This window comes from Mesitornis unicolor, unplaced genomic scaffold (assembly GCF_000695765.1).
Source record: "Mesitornis unicolor isolate BGI_N332 unplaced genomic scaffold, ASM69576v1 scaffold5048, whole genome shotgun sequence".
In the NCBI taxonomy this organism is placed as follows: Eukaryota; Metazoa; Chordata; class Aves; order Mesitornithiformes; family Mesitornithidae; genus Mesitornis; species Mesitornis unicolor.
The window spans coordinates 30,703-35,931 of record NW_010203756.1 but is presented as its reverse complement, the minus strand read 5'-3'; positions in this window follow the sequence as shown (position 1 = coordinate 35,931).

The following is a 5,229-nucleotide window of genomic DNA, read 5'->3' as shown; positions in this document are numbered from 1 at the left end:
TATTTTTAATTTTTTTAAGCAGAAAACTTTAAGCTAATTTTCCACGTGTGAAAAGTCTCACTGGGGTTGAGGAAACTCATGCTGATTAGAGCATAACAGTGCATTTATTAACTCACAGTTTGGGCTGTGTTAAACCTTTCTTGGTGGTTGCTTCTCTCTGTACCGGTCTCCCCGAGCAGCCACTGAAGCAGTTTTTAAAAGGGAGGCAGCACTAGCTGGAGGGCAGCAATGCCCTCAGCCTCAGCAAGCATTAGCCAGCAGGTACCTGTGCCCCATTCGAGGGGAGAAGCCATGTTGCAATTCTATAAGGTATGAAATATTTGCTTGAAAGGGAAGGACGTAAAACATTTAAATAGATTTATTTTCAAGTGTTTACATAAGCCATGGACCAATTTGTTTTAAACGTCGAGTCAAAGAACTGCAAAGACATATATACAGGTATGTTTAAGGCCATCGGAAAATTTAAATCTGACAATCAACTAAAATGTAACTCTGAAGACTTATTTTCTATGGTAGATGCATTACTAAAATTTATTGTAAGATTGAATAGCTTCAAAAAAGGAAATACATTTTCATTTAATAAAAGTTTTATGGATAATGACTACAATTTATCTTGATACCAAAACTTCAGGTGCATTCTTGATCCACTGTTGGGTATTTGAGCACATTTTATAGACAGGAGAAATTTACCACCATAGTTGGAATTGAGCTAGTTACACCCATCTGGTTACTTTATGAACATTAAAAAGGAGGGGGGGGGAACAGAACCTACCTTTTAAAATTAATGGATCAGTAACTGCAGCAAGACAGGCTGAAGTTTTCCTAATACAGTTCTAAGCACCCCTCAAACTCACTTTAGGATGTGGATTTTGGAAAACAGATTCCCTTCCCTACATTAAGGCTAGATCTACAGAGCCACATATAATTGTAGTTGCATTATATTCAAAAAGCCTAAGGAAGTGGTTAATAGAATAGCACCTCTTCCCTTCAATAAACTGTTTAGAAAATCTAGTTCTCTGCCATACCACACCAAAAATTCAACAATGCCCAGTTTCTGAAACCCTGTAGGAATAGAGGCAGAAATCCAAGATGCTGCTATGAAGTTTTGACAGAAGCGTGTAAGGGTCAGGAGCTTGCGTTCACAGGAAGAGACATCAAGTTTCTTTAACAGTCTTACTACAGCGTAGACATTTCCTTTCCCTTTAGCATTAACACAATTTAAGAGCAACCTCAAGTTCTAACAGCCAGGTGCAGCAGTTCTCAAAAGCAACTGAACCTCTCCTCTTGGGAAATGTACTGACAGGGATGAAGAACATCCAAATGTGAAAACAAGCAGTATTTGCAAACCGGGAAGTCAGAGGGACCTTCTCAATCTCCTTCCCTCTGGCAAAAACAAACTGACCAAACAGAAACATGTCATAGATTATGTGGTTAGCCTTCTTCATGACTATCAGGTATGCTAATCGGATGTTAAATACGGGAATTTTCCTAAAGTTCATGTCAAAGCTCCTTCTGTTAATCTCCGCCACTGACTGTGGGAGCCCAGTTTAGTATGAGACCAACCAAATGCTCAGATGCTGATACTGTGATGGAACAGTCAATGGCATTTCAACCAGTTTTGTAATTTAGAGAAAACCAGAATTAGAGGGAAACTACACAGATTTGCAATGCTTGAGTTTCCAGTACAGTTCCAGACAATAACCACAGCTAAGCCCAGATTTAAATAAGGAAATAATCTTAAATTCAAAAGGAAAGTTTTGTTCTTCGGGATCATTTCCTGATTGCCCTTCAGATGAGGTACTGATTTTTTGGTCAATCGGTGGTGGAGAACACTTACCCATCCCATCTGTAGAACTTGGTACCAACTCAAGCGATTAAAAGCCCTTCTAGTCCCATCCCTATTCAATGCAGATGGGATACTGTAAAAATGGGTGAATGGCTTTGAAAAGACTCAAATATACAGTCTATTTAATATAGTCACAAACCTCAACTTCAGCTATAATTCTGTATCTTCAGCTATCTGTTTCAGTTCTTCACATATGCTTTCCCGAAGAACAGTTTTGTATGAGCAAGAGGGATGATCTTTATTTTCAAGATGTGACTGGACACCTCATTAATGGGGCTGGTTAATGAGTAGAGTTCTCATGTCCCTTTGAATACGTAGGCGACTTGGGATGGGACAAAACTGAATACAGCACAATTTTACCACTGAGCACAAACACCTGTATGCCAGATGTGCATTTATAATGAAGGGTTCTTGCAAAGAAGAGCTAAGAATATTCAACTATTCAGCTTAGGCAGTACCAGAACTTCAAAAAAAAGAATAGGAAGATCAGTATTTTTCGGACCAATTGGTTTTGTATCTCATTCTACTGGACCACAAAGATTTTTGTCCCACTTGTTTTTAATCATACAAAGTTTAACCACTTCTTCCGTATCATTTATAATCTTTTCAGTATTTGTCTAGAGTTGAAGCCTTTCCAGTAACTTTTCTCGCTCCAAAGTAGTTACTAAAATGTCATTTGAGGGCAAGAAGGAAGCTCAATCCTTTCTCCAAAGACACATATGAAGGCAATCTGTAACCTAATCAAACAAGTAAGGGTCGGCAAGACATTTTGACAAGATACATTTTAAGGTCATGAAGTTCCCTCAAAGTTATAAAGTCCCAGCAAAATACATTAACTGCCTATAAACAAGAAGGCAACATTACTCTTCCAGCTACTCTTGTTGTTGAGGTTTAGACTGCTACACACAAACGACAGTATCGTAGAAAGAAAACAGGGGTTAAGTGAAATCCAGAACTCCTTCCATAACAAAATCCAAGTCATAGTGGTGAACTGTTCTTAAAAAGACCAGTCTGAATACAGGGAGAAGATACAAGTAAAATGCAGGACAACATTGACCTTAGGTATGAGATAATAGCTAGCACTCTGAGTTAAATTTAAGTTGTAGAATGACTAGGAAGGATCCAAGTTCCTCACGCACAGTAACGTTAGGTAGAACATCTGGAAACTTGAGTGACTTATAAATTATTCTGAATACAGGGAGAAGATACAAGTAAAATGCAGGACAACATTGACCTTAGGTATGAGATAATAGCTAGCGCTCTGAGTTAAATTTAAGTTGTAGGATGACTAGGAAGGATCCAAGTTCCTCACACACAGTAACAGGTAGAACATCTGGAAACTTGAGTGATTTCTAAATTATTTACTCAAGAATCCTTGTATTACAGTCAAGAGGAAGTAAGATGCTGAAGCCAGAAGTTTGTTCTCAGACATGTATTACTGTATGTCACCACAGCCTAGCAATATTAGTAACGAAGCCCCTGCCAAAATAAGAATCTCTCCTCATAGCAGCTATATATACAAGGTGGCAGTCATAACCAGTCTGGTATGCTCCCAAAAGTCCGATTCACAGAAGAACCAAGTAAACCCACCAAAGAGTGCAATGGCTGTGTCTATATACAGGCTCAGAAGTAGCACCTTTGTTACACTCACTCACACCTCCCAACCACAGGCATCAGGCCAGTTATCCTAAAGCAGCACCTAACCAGAATAAATGCAGCTCACTCCCAGACACCCAGAAAGGGCTCTGCAACAGAACTAGTTCCAAACTGCCACCATTTGCCTCAATACAATCACTTATTTGTGATCTTTGTTCAAAATATGATCAACAGACAGATCTAGGAGTGCCTGTGATGTGGATGTAACTCAGATCTGGAGCTGTTACAGAGTGAAGATACTTAAGCTCCCTTGAATAGGCCAGAAAACGTTAGCAGATCTGTGTGCCATACTGTGACTCAAGCCAATTTTCCAGTACACTGTTTATTAGACACATATTGAGAGTAAAGGAGTCAGTGCAAATTCCCAGATTAAACACATCTCACGTAACTGTTTGATGGTTATTATAACACAGCCCCCTCTATCAGCATACAGCAGAGCAGCTACTCTAAGACCATTGTCATACATGAAAAGGCTTACAGAGTTGTATCCCAATTAAGAGGCCTTTCAACTACCCAATGTTTTATTAATTAATTTAAAGTCAGAAAAAAGAGAAAACCCAAAACTTTAAGTGGAATGTACTGATCCATTCAGCGATCTTTAATTCAGTATGCTGCAAGTTTACTGCCAAACTACAATTAGCTATTTAAGAAGCATTTGGTGTGCAACGGAAAAACCTGGATAGCTTGTGTTCTATCAACCATTTAAGAAGTAAGCTGATGCACCAAAAAATAAAATAAAATAAGAATGTTCAGTCTTCCTATATCAGTTCAACATTAAAAGGTTTGTCTTTTTATTTTTTTTCCAGTTAAAAACAGTTGGGACTATTATCTCAATAATAGCTTCCTAAAAAAAGACACAGAACAGCAACTTCTCACTGGACTGCAGTTTATCTTGTTGTATTGGTACGGAATGTTTCTAGGCCTTAACTAAAACTGCTGCTTTGAGCCATCAGCATTGTTTCAAGATGTTTGGCATGTAGTATCTTCTTCACAAGCTGAACACTTCTCTCAGCAAAAACATTTCTCATTTGTGCTCTTCACACAGAACATGGAAAAGTGATATTACCACCTATTTGTATGGAGTTTCAGATAATTTCACAGTCAAGTCAAAATATCTGACTACAAGTTCTGAAAGTTCAGTTGTGATACAAAGTAGAAATGACCCTCTGAGTTAAAACAATCTTCAGTTTTGTATAACAGCTAAACAACATGTAGCTGTTCCTTAATGTCACCTTTCCACAGGTAGGAATTATTTGATGAGCAATACTTAACATATATAGCACTTTTCTTCTTGCACGTGCTATAGTATGCAACAGAACTACCAACACCTCTATGGAGGCAGCTATCATATTCTCCCCACTGCAGAGAGAGTGCATGTGCGCAAAAGGTAGGCACAAGTGATTTTTTCAAAGATTATACCACAAGTATGTAGTAAAACTTGAATAAGACTTGGTATTTTCCAGCTCCTAGTCTTATGCCGTATCTTTTATACATTGCTGCCTTGATGAAAAGGAAAGTCCATAAAAAGAAGAGTTTCCCAGAAGAAGTCACAGCTATTAGAATAAAATCAGGAAAAACAGGAGGAGGGTTTACATCTATTCAGGAAAAACAGAATCTATCAGGGGAAAAAAAACCAAACAAACAACAAAGAACCTTCTGAAATGTCACGCCATTACATTAAATTTGTTTCGGTCGTTGAAAACCAGTGTTCCAGGATACAATTTTTA